The sequence below is a fragment of the Stenella coeruleoalba genome (assembly GCF_951394435.1).
Source record: "Stenella coeruleoalba genome assembly, chromosome: 1".
NCBI lineage: Eukaryota > Metazoa > Chordata > Mammalia > Artiodactyla > Delphinidae > Stenella > Stenella coeruleoalba.
The window spans coordinates 171,081,840-171,098,712 of record NC_137169.1 but is presented as its reverse complement, the minus strand read 5'-3'; the positions used below and the strand labels follow the sequence as shown (position 1 = coordinate 171,098,712).

Sequence of the window (16,873 nt, the reverse complement as noted above, 5' to 3'; positions counted from 1 at the left end):
GTGACCTGGAAGATAAAATAGTGGAAATAAGTACTGCAGAGCAGAATAAAGAAAAAAGATTGAAAGGAACTGAGGACAGTCTCAGAGACCTCTGGAACAACATTAAATGCACCAACATTCGAATTATAGGGGTTCCAGAAGAAGAAGAGAAAAAGAAAGGGACTCAGAAAATATGTGAACAGATTATAGTTGAAAACTTCCCTAATATGGGAAAGGAAATAGTTAATCAAGTCCAGGAAGCACAGAGAGTCCCATACAGGATAAATCCAAGGAGAAATATGCCAAGACACATATTAATCAAACTGTCAAAAATTAAATACAAAGAAAACATATTGAAAGCAGCAAGGGAAAAACAACAAATAACACACAAGGGAATCCCCATAAGGTTAACAGCTGAACTTTCAGCAGAAACTCTGCAAGCCAGAAGGGAGTGGCAGGACATATTGAAAGTGTTGAAGGAGAAAAACCTTCAACCAAGATTACTCTACCCAGCAAGGATCTCATTCAGATTTGATGGAGAAATTAAAACCTTTACAGACAAGCAAAAGCTGAGAGAGTTCAGCACCACAAAACCAGCTTTACAACAACTGCTAAAGGAACTTCTCTAGGCAAGAGACACAAGAGAAGGAAAAGACCTACAATAACGAACCCAAAACAGTTAAGAAAATGGGAATAGGAACATACATATCGATAATTACCTTAAATGTAAATGGACTAAATGCTCCCACCAAAAGACACAGATTGGCTGAATGGATACAAAAACAAGACCCATATATTTGCTGTCTACAAGAGACCCACTTCAGACCTAGAGACACATACAGACTGAAAGTAAGGGGATGGAAAAAGATATTTCATGCAAATGGAAATTAAAAGAAAGCTGGAGTAGCAATTCTCATATCAGACAAAATAGACTTTAAAATAAAGACTATTAGAAGAGACAAACAAGGACACTACATAATGATCAAGGGATCGATCCAAGAAGAAGATATAACAATTGTAATTATGCACCCAACATAGGAGCACCTCAATACATAAGGCAAATGCTAACAGCCATAAAAGGGCAAATCGACAGTAACACATTCATAGTAGGGGACTTTAACACCCCACTTTCACCAATGCACAGATCATACAAAATGAAAATAAATAAGGAAACACAAGCTTTAAATGATACATTAAACAAGATGGACTTAATTGATATTTATAGGACATTCCATCCAAAAACAACAGAATACACATTTTTCTCAAGTGCTCATGGAACATTCTCCAGGATAGGTCATATCTTGGGTCACAAATCAAGCCTTGGTAAATTTAAGAAAATTGATATTGTATCAAGTATCTTTTGCGACCACAACGTTATGAGACTAGATATCAATTCTAGGAAAAGATCTGTAAAAAATACAAACACATGGAGGCTAAACAATACACTACTTAATAACGAAGTGATCACTGAAGAAATCATAGAGGAAATAAAAAAATACCTAGAAATAAATGACAATGGAGACATGACGACCCAAAATCTATGGGATGCAGCAAAAGCAATTCTAAGAGAGAAGTTTATAGCAATACAATCCCACCTTAAGAAACAGGAAACATCTCGAATAAACAGCCTAACCTTGCACCTAAAGCAATTAGAGAAAGAAGAACAAAAAAGCCCCAAAGTTAGCAGCAGGAAAGAAATCATAAAAATCAGATCAGAAATAAATGAAAAAGAAATGAAGGAAATGATAGCAAAGATCAATAAAACTAAAAGCTGGTTCTTTGAGAAGATAAACAAAATTGATAAACCATTAGCCAGACTCATCAAGAAAAAAAGGGAGAAGACTCAAATCAATAGAATTAGAAATGAAAAAGGAGAAGTAACAACTGACACTGCAGAAATACAAAAGATCATGAGAGATTACTACAAGCAACTCTATGCCAATAAAATGGACAACCTGGAAGAAATGGACAAATTCTTAGAAATGCACAACCTGCCAAGACTGAATCAGGAAGAAATAGAAAATATGAACAGACCAATCACAAGCACTGAAATTGAAACTGTGATTAAAAATCTTCTAACAAACAAAAGCCCAGGACCAGATGGCTTCACAGGCGAATTCTATCAAACTTTTAGAGAAGAGCTAACACCTATCCTTCTCAAACTCTTCCAAAATATAGCAGAGGGAGGATCACTCCCAAACTCATTCTACGAGGCCACCATCACCCTAATACCAAAACCAGACAAGGATGTCACAAAGAAAGAAAAATACAGGCCAATATCACTGATGAACATAGATGCAAAAAATCCTCAACAAAATACTAGCAAACAGAATCCAACAGCACATTAAACAGATCATGCACCATGATCAAGTGGGGTTTATTCCAGGAATGCAAGGATTCTTCAATATACACAAATCAATCAACCTGATACACCATATTAACAAATTGAAGGAGAAAAACCATATGATCATCTCAATAGATGCAGAGAAAGCTTTTGACAAAATTCAACAGCCATTTATGATAAAAACCCTGCAGAAAATAGGCATAGAGGGAAATTTCCTCATCATAATAAAGGCCATATATGACAAACCCACAGCCAACATTGTCCTCAATGGTGAAAAACTGAAACCATTTCCACTAAGATCACGAACAAGACAAGGTTGCCCACTCTCACCACTCTTATTCAACATAGTTTTGGAAGTTTTAGTCACAGCAATCAGAGAAGAAAAGGAAATAAAAGGAATCCAAATTGGAAAAGAAGAAGTAAAGCTGTCACTGTTTGCAGACAACATGATACTATACATAGAGAATCCTAAACATGCTACCAGAAAACTACTAGAGCTAATCAATGAATTTGGTAAAGTAGCAGGATACAAAATTAATGCACAGAAATGTCTGGCTTTCCTATACACTAATGATGAAAAATCTGAAAGTAAAATCAAGAAAACACTCCCATTTACCATTGCAACAAAAAGAATAAAATTTCTAGGAATAAACCTACGTAAGGAGAGAAAAGACCTGTATGCAGAAAATTATAAGACACTGATGAAAGAAATTAAAGATGATACAAATAGATGGAGAGATATACCATGTTCTTGGATTGGAAAAATCAACATTGTGAAAATGACTGTACTACCCAAAGCAATCTACAGATTCAATGCAATCCCTATCAAACTACCACTGGCATTTTTCACAGAACTAGAATAAAACATTTCAGAATTTGTTTGGAAACACAAAAGACCACTAATAACCAAAGCAATCTTGAGACCGAAAAACAGAGCTGGAGGAATCGGGTTTCCTGACTTCAGACTCTACTACAAAGCTACAGTAATCAAGACAGTATGGTACGGCACAAAAACAGAAATATAGATCAATGGAACAAGATAGAAAGCCCAGAGATAAACCCACACACATATGGTCACCTTATCTTTGATAAAGGAGGCAGGAATGTACAGTTGAGAAAGGACAGCCTCTTCAATAACTGGTGCTGGGGAAACTGGACAGGTACATGTAAAAGTATGAGATTAGATCACTCCCTGACACCATACACAAAAATAAGCTCAAAACGGATTAAAGACCTAAATGTATGGCCAGAAACTATAAAACTCTTCGAGGAAAACATAGGCAGAACATTCTATGACATAAATCACAGCAAGATCCTTTTTGACCCACCTCCTAGAGAAATGGAAATAAAAACTAAAATAAAAAAATGGGACCTAATGAAACGTCAAAGCTTTTGCACAGCAAAGGAAACCATAAACAAGATCAAAAGACAACTCTCAGAATGGGAGAAAATATTTGCAAATGAAGCAACTGACAAAGGATTAATCTCCAAAATTTATAAGCAGCTCATGCAGCTCAATAACAAAAAACCAAAGAACCCAATCCAAAAATGGGCCGAAGACCTAAATAAACATTTCTCCAAAGAAGATATACAGACTGCCATCAAACACATGAAACAATGCTCAACTTCATTAATCATTAGAGAAATGCAAATCAAAACTACAATGAGTTATCATCTCACACCAGTCAGAATGGCCATGATCAAAAAATCTAGAAACAATAAATGCTGGAGAGGGTGTGGAGAAAAGGGAACACTTTTGCACTGCTGGTGGGAATGTGAATTGGTACAGCCACTATGGAGGACAGTATGGAGGTTCCTTAAAAAACTACAAATAGAACTACCATATGACCCAGCAATCCCACTACTGGGCATATACCCTGAGAAAACCATAATTCAAAAAGAGTCATGTACCAAAATGTTCGTTGCAGCTCTATTTACAATAGCCCGGAGATGGAAGCAACCTCAGTGTCCATCATCGGATGAATGGATTAAGAATATGTGTCACATATATACAATGGAATATTACCCCGCCATAAAAAGAAACGAAATTGAGCTATTTTTAATGAGGTGGATGGACCTAGAGTCTGTCATACAGAGTGAAGTAAGTCTGAAAGAGAAAGACAAATACCGTATGCCAACACATATATATGGAATTAAAAAAAAAAATGTCATGAAGAACCTAGGGGTAAGACAGGAATAAAGACACAGACCTACAAGAGAACGGACTTGAGGATATGGGGAGGGGGACGGGTAAGCTGTGACAAAGCGAGAGAGAGGCATCGACATATATACACTACCAAACGTCAGGTAGATAGCTAGTGGGAAGCAGCCGCATAGCACAGGGAGATCAGCTCGGTGCTTTGTGACCGCCTAGAGCGGTGGGATAGGAAGGGTGGGAGGGAGGAAGACGCAATAGGGAAAAGATATGGGAACATATGTATATGTATAACTGATTCACTGTGTTATAAAGCAGAAACTAACACACCATTGTAAAGGAATTATACTCCAATAAAGATGTAAAAAAAAAAAAAGCCTAGACAAACTAAAAAAAAATAATAATATGCTTACAGTAGTTGGATTTATAATTTAATGAGAAAGGAACATGCATGTATGAAAGAAATACTTTTTAAGAAATACAAACAGGGCTTTATAAGGTTGTAGGAGATAGAGATATATTCTGAGTGTTGGGGTATAGCTCAAGTGAGAGGAGGTGGAGAAAATAGTACCTGAACTGGGTTTGGAAATATAAATAATATGTTATTTTTTGGAGAAGGGAGAAAAGAGCTTTCTTGATGCAGGTAATAGCATGAGTAACTGCCCTGAACTATAGAGTACAGTACCCATGGAATAGTAACTATTATGGTGTGTGGTATGATTGGAGAATGGAGTTTGTGGAGACTTCAATTTAGAAATAAGTCTGAAAGACAGATATAGCCTAGATTGTTAAACGCCTCGCTAAGAACTTTTAATCTTACTGTTTAGAAGACTCCTCCATTAGGAATATGGAAAATATATTTGGAAAGGTGAGGCAGTCAGTGAGAACAGTTAAGACATTGTCCAGATGATTTAGTGGAAATCGATGAATACTTAGACAAGGGTAATGACAATAGGAATAGAACATAGGGCTGGATAAATACAAAAGACATTTTGGAGATATCAGCCAGAGACATTCATTTACGAATGGCTGTGGTGGGAGTAGGGCTGAGGAAGGGGTCAAATATGATGTAACGTTTTCACCAGGTGGCAAAACAATAGTGATACTATTCACTGAGACGAAACCCTCATGAAGGAGGTTTGGGTACATATATTTCTGGACATAATGAGTATGAAATAGTCCAGTCTAGTGTGAGTATAGACTATTTGGTAGTCCAAGTAGATTTGTCCTAAATACACATGGAAATTTGAGCCTGGAGCTTAAGTAAAGAGTCTAAGTTTGGATGTAGAATATGATTCCTATAGTTGACAGAGAAATATAATTTATTTTTTGATACCCTTGAAAACACCAGGTGGCCTTTTGAATTCTTAGTACAGTTTCTAAAATCTAGGTGTATGGAACACACATAATCTCGTATAACCTACAGTGTATTTTAGGTGGAATACATCTATTTAATACCCGGCCCTTAATTTTTGTTCTTGGCCAGAAGATATAATTTTTTTGGATTAAGAATAGGGTGTGGGAGGATCAATGATTCTGGAATACACTCCACAAGTGCTTTGACAGAACCTGTTTTATTAGCTCACATAAACCCCACCTCCTGGGGCCTTTGCTTGATTGGCAATCTGGTAATCCTCTTGTGAGAATTAACTGAACGGCTTTATCTATAAATAACATTCATTTTCAAGTGTGAGATACAAAGGTGTAGTTATGGCAATGAGAGATTGTCTAGCCTACCACCTTTTTAAATTCAGAGTCAGTTCCTAACGTATTTGTCAAGCTTTTACATTCTTGTCACATTTCTAATATCTTAGGGCATAGTTTGTGAAGAAAACAACTTTTCTTGGAGGAAATATGAACCTGTTTTAGGATTTAGCTTATTATTAGTATTGTTATTATTCTAATGCTTAATTGGGTAACATTGAATCACTTTTGTTCTTCCAGTTTTGAGATATCGTTGACATGACAGCACTGTATAAGTTTAAGGTGTGCAGCATAATGATTTGACCTACATATATCATGAAGTGATCATCACAGTAAGTTTGGTGAACATCCATCATCTCAGATAAATAAAAATGAAGGAAAAAGAAGGAAAAATTTTTTCCTTGTGATGAGAACACTTAGGATTTACTCTTTTAACAACTTTCATATAGAACATTCAGTAATGTTAGTTATATTAATCATGTTGCACATTACATTCCTAGTACTTATCTTATAACTGGAAGTCTATATCTTTTGATCACCTTCATCCAATCTACCTCACACACCCCCCCTGTAACCACAAATCTGATCTCTTTTTTTTATGAGTTTGTTTACTTGTTTTTGAAGTATAATTAACCTATGACACTAGTTGGTTCCTGTTACCAACAGAGTTGATATTTCTATACATTTCAAAATGATCACCGTGATAAGTGTAGTTACCATGTGTCACCATACAAAGATATTACCTTATTATTACATTGAATAAATTTTAATAATTTACAAAACACTTTCACTGACATGGTTTCACCTTGATCTTCACAATAACTCAAGTGGAGGCAGAGTTGTTACATTTAATAGGTGAAGAAACAGACTGAGAGAGGTTGAGTAATTTGCTCAAGATCCCAGAGCCAATAAGAGTTGGAACCAGGGCTTTGACATTAACTTGGCTCCAGATGGGCTTTTTTATTCCTATTACATGTCTCTACTTTTTCTAGTAATATTTCTACATCTGATATTTAATATTCTTCCTTGTATGATCTCAAATGAATAGACTATATATATTCTTGTTTTCCACCTTCAAAATTCTTGACATATCTTTTGATATGGTAAATGTGCTATTAAAATATGATCAACACCTTAGGAAAAAGTCTGTGTGTTAACTCATCATATTGATAGTGTCAAGGTTGTTGATTCTTGTTTGATTTTCTCTTTCCTTTTCTCTTTCTTTTTCTTTCTCTTTCCTTCTTTCTCTTCCTTCCTTCCTTCTTTCTTTCTTTCGTTCTTTCTTTCTTTCTTTCTTTCTTTCTTTCTTTCTTTCTTTCTTTCTGTAGCTGCATGACTATGTTAAGCTTAACTAAGTTATTAGTAGATTTTGGCTGTAATATTCAGCAACACATATTTTGGCTTTATTTTCAAATTAGGTGTCATTTAAATCATGGTATTTATGTTTTATAAAAATTGAAAACAAGAATGAAATATGGAAATGAGGTTGAGCAAAATGTATAGGAAACAATAAGATAGCCAAATACCTGTTTGTATCCAGAATCTGTTCTGCCTTTCCTTTTTTAAAGAAAATATTTTGAATATCATCTTTAGGGACTTTAAATAAAAAATTGATCCTTTAACTAAAGTGTATTGTCTTTTAACTGGGGAAAAGGGCAGAGATAAAATAGCACCCAGCTTAGGACACTGCACTGCCCTTTATTGGAAGGAGCAGTGCTGCCAGCTGTCTTTGCTCTGGTTCAGATGCTAGAGTCATTCAAGGAATCTGATGCTATTTTCCCCTTGTTTAAGTTTGTATTCCTACTGTTTCTTGAGGTCTTTCCGAGTCATGGAAGAGAAGGAGTTAGGCAGAAGGGATCTCAGAATATTGTCTTTGTATGTTAAAGAGCTATCATAATCACTAAGAGAAACATAAGTTTCACTGGGTGATGAGTATCACTGTATCAGTATTTCCTTGGAAAGAACTATTATGAGGCAAATCAGTGTGTAACCTGGAAGAGGACATCACCAGAAAAGGACCAACTAACGATTGCTTTGTCAGATGTATAGAAACAAAACAAAATAAACTTAATTACATTATCACTTAACGTGGCTAACTTTCTAGTGCTCATTTTTTACAGTTTGGGAGGATTCTATTTAGATTTTAAAAGAGTCAGCAACCTCTTTTCCTTATTTGGCAGTACGTTATTTTAGTTATGTTTCCTCCCCCACCCCCTTTTTCTTACATTTATTTAGTTTTTTTGAAACATTTCAAGATATAAAGTGAATAGAATCTTTAGCAACACAATAAAGGCCTTTCCTAATCCTGGCTGAGAAGAGGTGGAACAACCTGTTCAATACTGAGCAGAGGAGTTAGCATTTCAGTATCTCTGTGTGCATTTCAGTATCTCTGTGAGAATTTATTTGTAGTAAAGTGGTCAATTTTAAAATTCTTTAAAACAAATTCGGTCATTCTACCCTTTTTGCTTAATTTAATTTGTAAACTGATGAAATTTCCCTCATTATTGCATAATTTCCATATTTTAGTTTTGGTCAACAAGGCCAGTCCCACAGAGAATTAGCAAGTTGTACGAGTTTTGTGTTTAGCCTCTGCTCCCTTTCCCTTTTGATGTTTGGCTTATTTGCTTAGCTGATCTTGCCTTGTTCCCACTCCTACAGCACACACTGGCTGTTATTCTAGCAGTGCTGTATGCTGTATGGACCATTCCTCCAGCCTCCTGGCCATTCAACACTCCCTGTAGCTTCACCTCTTCCCTCATTATTTACTGCTTCCCTTTTGACAATAAGTATTCTGATAGATTAATCTATTCTAAAGAATTTGTGATTTATAGTGTCTTATTTCTCCAGATAATGTTGTGTTGTGATATTTCAAAATGCAACTGCCAGAGAAACTCCAAGAAACATCATGTAAGTAGGAAAAAATGTATTAGTGGCAGGAATCCTAGGCTTGGGTGCAGGCCAGTTTGAGAGGCAATTTGGAGGCCTTTTGCTAGCCTCAGATTCACATTTTCTAGGCGGCTCCCTACATCATCTGAGGTGGAATTTTGATGCTCTGTTTCTGGTTTTTAACGCCACACTCAGTGAGACTATCATGTGAAATTATTACCAAGGGGGAATTTAGCCACTGCCTTTGCAAGCCAATAGACAGTTTATCAAAGGGTAAAGAGGACATTATTTCAGATCTGTCTTGGGTTTTTTTTGTAGGGCAGAGTCTCTGCTGTTTTATTTTCTTTTTTTCTGCTGTTTTATTTAATCAACATAGGCTGTTTCCATACTCATAATTATGAATAGAGGATTTAAGTTTAATGTTTTAAATTCCATGTTTCTAAGATTAATATTAAAAAGATTGAAAAATGGCAAGCCTTTTCAGGATGTATAATCAAATAGGTAAATTATATACACCCCTGGAGAAATTTCAAAAATTAACCAGTTTTTTAAAATATAATTTTCAATTTCATATACCCACTTCTCTATTAACATATTGCATTCACAGGGAGAGCTTTTTTTTTTAATTTTTAAATTTAATTTAATTAATTTTTTTATACAGCAGGTTCTTATTAGTCATCAATTTTATGCACATTAGTGTGTACGTGTCAATCCCAATCGCCCAATTCATCACACCACCACTCCAACCCGGCTGTGGCTTTCCCCCTTTGGTGTCCAGACGTTTGTTCTCTACATCTGTGTCTCAATTTCTGACCTGCAAACCGATTCATCTGTACCATTTTTCTAGGTTCCACATATATGCGTTAATATACGATATTTGTTTTTCTCTTTCTGGCTTACTTCACTCTGTATGACAGACTCTAGACCCATCCACGTCTCAACTAATGACCCAATTTCGTTCCTTTTTATGACTGAGTAATACTCCATTGTATATATGTACCACATCTTCTTTATCCATTCGTCTGTCGATAGGCATTTATGTTGCTTCCATGACCTGGCTATTGTAAATAGTGCTGCAATGAACATTGGGGTGCATGTGTCTTTTTGAATTACGGTTTTCTCTGGGTATACGCCCAGTAGTGGGATTGCTGGATCATATGGTAATTCTATTTTTACATTTTTAAGGAACCTCCATACTGTTCTCCATAGTGGCTGTATCAATTTACATTAACACCAACAGTGCAGGAGGGTACCCTTTTCTCCACACCGTCTCCAGCATTTGTTGTTTGTAGATTTTCTGATGATGCCCATTCTAACTGGTGTGAGGTGATACCTCATTGTAGTTTTGATTTGCATTTCTCTAATAATTAGTGATGTTGAGCAGCTTTTCATGTGCTTCTTGGCCATCTGTGTGTCTTCTTTGCAGAAGTGTCTATATAGGTCTTCTGCCCACTTTTGGATTGGGTTGTTTGTTTTTTTAATATTGAGCTGCATGAGCTGTTTATATATTTTGGAGATTAATCCTTTGTCTGTTGATTCATTTGCAAATATTTTCTCCCATTCTGAGGGTTGTCTTTTTGTCTTCTGTATGGATTCCTTTGCTGTGCAAAAGCTTTGAAGTTTCATTAGGTCCCATTTGTTTATTTTTGTTTTTATTTCCATTACTCTAGGAGGTGGATCACAAAAGATCTTGCTGTGATTTATGTCAAAGAGTGTTCTTCCTATATTTTCCTCTAAGAGTTTTATAGTGTCCAGTCTTACATTGAGGCCTCTAATCCATTTTGAGTTTATTTTTGTGTATGGTGTTGGGAGTGTTCTAATTTCATTCTTTTACATGTAGCTGTCCAGTTTTCCCAGCACCACTTATTGAAGAGACTGTCTTTTCTCCATTGTATATCCTTGCCTCCTTTGTCATAGATTAGTTGACCATAGATGCGTGGGTTTATCTCTGGGCTTTCTATCTTGTTCCATTGATCTATGTTTCTGTTTTTGTGCCAGTACCATATTGTCTTGATTACTGTAACTTTGTAGTATGTCTGAAATCAGGGAGTCTGATTCCTCCAGCTCCGTTTTTTCCCCCCAAGACTGCTTTGGCTATTCGGGGTCTTCTGTGTCTCCACACAAATTTTAAGATTTTTTGTTCTAGGTCCGTAAAAAATGCCATTGGTAATTTGAGAGGGACTGCACTGAATCTGTAGATTGCTTTGGGTAGTATTGTCATTTTCACAATATTGATTCTTCCAATCCAAGAACATGGTATATCTCTCCATCTGTTGGTATCATCTTTAATTTCTTTCATCAGTGTCTTATAGTTTTCTGCATACAGGTTTTTCTCTCTCTAGGTAGGTTTATTCCTAGGTATTTTATTCTTTTTGTTGCAATGGTAAATGGGAGTGTTTCCTTAATTTCTCTTTCAGATTTTTCATCATTAATGTATAGGAATGCCAGAGATTTCTGTGCATTAATTTTGTATCCTGCAACTTTACCAAATTCATTGATTAGCTCTAGTAGTTTCCTGGTGGCATCTTTAGGATTCTCTATGTATAGTATCATGTCATCTGCAAACAGTGACAATTTTACCTCTTCTTTTCCAATTTGTATTCCTTTTATTTCTTTTTCTTCTCTGATTGCCATGGCTAGGACTTCCAAAACTATGTTGAATAATAGTGGTAAGAGTGGATATCCTTGTCTAGTTCCTGATCCTAGATGCAATGCGTTCAGTTTTTCACCATTGAGAATGATGTTTGCTGTGGGTTTGTCATATATGGCCTTTATTATGTTGAAGTAGGTTCCCTCTATGCCCACTTTCTGGAGAGTTTTTATCATAAATTGGTGTTGAATTTTATCAAAACTTTTTTCTGCATCTATTGAGATGATCATATGGTTTTTCTTCTTCATTTTGTTAATATGGTGTATCACATTGATTGATTTGCATATATTGAAGAATCCTTGCATCCCTAGGATAAGTCCCACTTGGTCATGGTGTATGAACCTTTTAATATGTTGTTGTATTCTGTTTGCTAGTATTTTGTTGAGGATTTTTGCATCTATATTCATCAGTGATATTTGTTTGTAATTTTCTTTTTTTGTAGTAGCTTTGTCTGGTTTTGGTATCAGGGTGATGGTGGTCTCATAGAATGAGTTTGGGAGTGTTCCTTCCTCTGCAATTTTTTGGAAGAGTTTGAGAAGGATGGGTGTTAGCTCTTCTCTAAATGTTTGATAGAATTCACCTGTGAAGCCATCTGGTCCTGGACTTCTGTTTCTTGGAAGATTTTTAATCACAGTTTCAATTTCATTACTTATGATTGGTCTGTTCATATTTTCTATTTGTTACTGGTTCAGTCTTGGAAGGTTATACTTTTCTAAGAAGTTGTCCTTTTCTTCCAGGTTGTCCCTTTTATTGGCATAGTGTTGCTTGTAGTAGTCTCTTAGGATGCTTTGTATTTCTGCGGTATCTGTTGTAACTTCTCCTTTTTCATTTCTAATTTTATTGATTTGAGTCCTCTCCCTCTTTTACTTGATGAGTCTGGCTAATGGTTTTTCAATTTTGTTTATCTTCTCAAAGAACCAGCTTTTAGTTTTATTAATCTTTACTATTGTTTTTTTGTTTCTATTTCCTTTATTTCTGTTCTGATCTTTATGATTTCTTTCCTTCTGCTAACTTTGGGTTTTGTTTGTTCTTCTTTCTCTAGTTCCTTTAGGTGTAAGGTTAGATTATTTATTTGAGATGTTTCTTGTTTCTTGAGGTAGGCTTCTATAGCTATACACTTCCCTCTTAGAACTGCTTTTGCTGCATCCCATAGGTTTTGGATCGTCGTGTTTTCATTGTCATTTGTCTGTAGGTATTTTTTGATTTCCTCTTTGATTTCTTCAGTGATCTCTTGGTTATTTAGTAACGTATTTTTTAACCTCCATGTGTTTGTGTTTTTTACATTTTTTTCCCTGTAATTGATTTCTAGTCTCATGGTGTTGTGGTCAGAAAAGATGCTGGGTATGATTTCAGTTTTCTTAAATTTACTGAGGCTTGTTTTGTGACCCAAGATGTGATCTATCCTGGAGAATGATCCGTGCACACTTGAGAAGAAAGTGTAATCTGCTGTTTTTGGATGGAATGTCCTATAAATATCAATTAAATCTATCTGGTCTATTGTGTCATTTAAAGCTTCTGTTTCTTTATTTATTTTCATTTTGGATGATCTGTCCATTGGGTAAGTGAGGTGTTAAATTCCCCCACTATTATTCTGTTTCTGTTGATTTCCTATTTTATAGCTGTTAGCAGTTGCCTTATGTATTGAGGTGCTCCTATGTTGGGTGCATATATATTTGTAATTGTCATACCTTCTTCTTGGATTGATCACTTGACCATTATGTAATGTCCTTCCTTGTCTCTTGTAACATTCTTTATTTTAAAGTCTGTTTTATCTGATATGAGTATTGCTACTCCTGCTTTCTTCTGATTTCCATTTACATAGAATATCTTTTTCCATCCCCTCACGTTCAGTCTGTATGTGTCCCTAGGTCTGAAGTGGGCCTCTTGTAGACAGCATATATATGGGTCTTGTTTTTGTATCCATTCAGCAAGCCTGTGTCTTGTGGTTGAAGCATTTAATCCATTCACGTTTAAGGTAATTATCGATATGTATGTTCCTATGACCATTTTCTTAATTGTTTTGGGTTTGTTTTTGTAGGTCCTCTTCTTCTCTTGTGTTTCCCACTTTGAGAAATTCCTTTAGCATTTGCTGTAGAGCTGGTTTGGTGGTCCTGAATTGTCTTAGCTTTTGTTTGTCTGTAAAGTTTTTGATTTCCCCATCGAATCTGAATGAGATCCTTGCTGGGTAGAGTAATCTTAGTTGTAGTTTCTTCCCTTTCATCACTTTAAGTATATCATGCCACTCCCTTCTGGTTTGTAGAATTTCTTCTGAGAAATCTGCTGTTAACCTTATGGGAGTTCCCTCTTATGTTATTTGTCATTTTTCCTTTGCTGCTTTCAATAACTTTTCTTTAATTTTTGCCAATTTGATTACTCTGTGTCTCATCATGTATCTCCTTGGGTTTATCCTGTATGGGACTCTCTCTGCTTTCTGGACTTGGGTGGCTATTTCTTTTCCCATGTTAGGGAAGTTTTCAACTATAATCTCTTCAAATATTTTCTCTGGTCCTTTCTCTCTCTCTTCTCCTTCTGGTACCCCTATAATGCAAATGTTGTTGTGTTTAATTTTGTCCCAGAGGTCCCTTAAGTCGTCTTCATTTCTTTTCATTCTTTTTTTATTTTTTTTACAAAGTTCTATTTATTTTCAATAATGAAATCAACACAACAAAGAGGAATTAATCCTCTAATTTTTAAATCTAACACTATTCTTAGCACAAAACTATCCTCAATAAATAAAAACACATTACTAGTAACTAAGTGAGACTTTTCCCATGACTCTCTAAATTTTTGTGTTTTAAACAAAACTGGATGGTAGATAAAGAAATACATGCTAGAGACTTAACTGACACAGACTTGAAGAAAAGAACAGCCAACAAACAGGCTCCCCAAATATAAGTTGGCAAAAGAAATATGGGGTTTTCAAAGCAGCCCAGAAATCAGAGTTCACTGGGGTATGCAAGGGTTTGGGACAGTCCATGTTCAAAGGCCTTGTAATTAAATCTTTCCACATTCCTAGATTCTTGATTTGGAATCTATCATAATCTAGAGAAGCTTCTGCCAAAGGATAGGAGGCTCTTTATTTATGCTTTCTGAAAAGACCCATCTAATTTTCCGCCTTTGACTTTGTCACTAGCTCCTCTTACCAATACAGCAGGGATTCCATTCCAGAAAGCGGTTAGTACTATATAAACCAACCTCTCTGTTTTTGATTTTCCTTTTACAAACACATTGATACTGCCAGGAACAGCTCTAAATATATCCAATTTCTTTTATTTTCATCCTCCAACTTTGCTTGGCTACAAAATCTAGGACTCACAGAGCAACAATAGCATTTGGTCAAAAGATGAGTGTCAGTTCCAATGTAAAAATCTCTGAAGTTCAATAGTCACAAAAATTTTTTTAATGCCTTATCTGCCAAAGCTTTTTTTTCCATTATCTTGCCAATTATTTCTTTCGGAATTCAATCCTCCGAGCTGCATTCTGAGCACCAAATTTTTTGACCAGTGCATCTCGGGTACACTCATCATCTTTTTGCAAATCTAAGTCATCCTGTTGGGACCAAATGGGATACCCATCAGCCCTCTGACCGGACTCTAAAAAGGAGGAAGTAGCCTCCAGCTCACCACTATTTTTTAGGAAGGCCTGTGTAACTGTCGACAGATCCAAGTTAAACTTTTCCATTAACTGCCGGATGATCTTAATGGCAGCTCCCACCTCTGGTGCGGAAACTTTTTCTTCTTCTTCCTCATCAGGCTGTGTTTCTGAGTCTTCCTCAGGTGTGGGTGGATCATCATAACACATTGTTATATGTATTTCAAAATCAGGGCTCTCATCTACCACAATCTCCTCAAACTCCCGGGTGGCTTCTACAGCATCTTTTTGACTGCTTCTTCATTCTCCTTGATCTCTTCCTTTTCAAATTCTTCTTCAGGCAAGTCTGGAGTTCTTTTATTCTGTGGTTCCCCGCTATCAGCATCCTCGGCGTCTTGCTCAGTTTTCCGCTTAAGTTTCTGGGAGGAGGGGCTCACTGGGGCCTCCCCCAACAGGTACTTATGCTCCAGGACCCGCAGGCGCTTGAGATAGCGGTCCTTCATGGACTGCCACGAGTGCTGGGTGAGCGAGCTCTTCTCCATCGCTTTCCACAAGGCGTTGCCGGTGACGGAGCTGGGCGAGCAGGCATGTTCCTTCACATAGGTCAAGATGGCCACGTTCCTGCGTGCGGCTGCAGCTCGGGCTCTGTGGCGGCGGCGCCCCCAGCCTGAGCCCCGGGCTTCGTCTCTGGGGCCTGGTCGGCCCAACTGGTAGGCCTCCAGCGCGAGCCTCTCGTTGCGCTCCATGCAGTCCAGGATGTACTGCGTGGAAATGAAGTCACCCGAGGCCTTGGCCGCCGCCTCCCCGGGCTGAGCCAGCAGCACGGCCCCGGGCTCCTGCATGCGACACAAGGTGCTGCCGCCGTGCAGGATGAGCGTCGAGAGCCGGCGCTTCGCCGGGCTGGAACGCACGTAGAAGGACATGGAGCTGCCATCCTCCCTCACGAACAGAGTCGAGGAATGGGTTGACCCATTGGGGTCTTTGCCCAAATCCATCGCCTCAGCCATAGCTCACGCCGAGCACCAGAAGAAGGTGCCGTCTTGCCAGCGCACGGCGTACAGAGACCCTCGTTCTTTTTTTAAAATTCTGTTCCTCAGCAGTGCATTCTACCATTCTGTCTTGCAGGTCACTTATCCATTCTTGTGCCTCAGTTTTTCTGCTGTTGATTCCTTCTAGTGTAGTTTTCATTTCAGTTATTGTATTGTTCATCTCTGTTTGTTCTTTAATTCTTCTGGTCTTTGTTAAACATTTCTTGCATCTTCTCGATCTTTGCCTCCATTCTTTTTCCGAGGTCCTGGATCATCTTCACTATCATTATTCTGAATTCTTTTTTCTGGAAGGTTGCCTACCTCCACTTCATTTAGTTGTTTTTCTGGGGTTTTATCTTGTTTCTTCATCTGGTACATAGCCCTCTGCCTTTTCATCTTGTCTATCTTTCTGTGAATGTGGTTTTTGTTCCACAGGCTGCAGGATCGTGAGAGAGCATTTCTGATGTTTCCTACTACTGAATTGAAAATGCGTATGAAACCTGTAAATGCACAGTACTGTAAATACCTGCACTGAT

The 16,873-nt window shown here is 37.1% G+C and overlaps 1 pseudogene across 1 annotated transcript; it reads right to left on the bottom strand.

The window, feature by feature from the left end:
- Positions 1-15,162: 15,162 nt before the first annotated feature.
- On the bottom strand, positions 15,163-16,316 carry LOC307196179 (telomeric repeat-binding factor 2-interacting protein 1-like; annotated as a pseudogene). Its single transcript has one exon. The product of its transcript is annotated as a telomeric repeat-binding factor 2-interacting protein 1-like (transcript).
- Between the last annotated feature and the right edge of the window lie 557 nt (positions 16,317-16,873).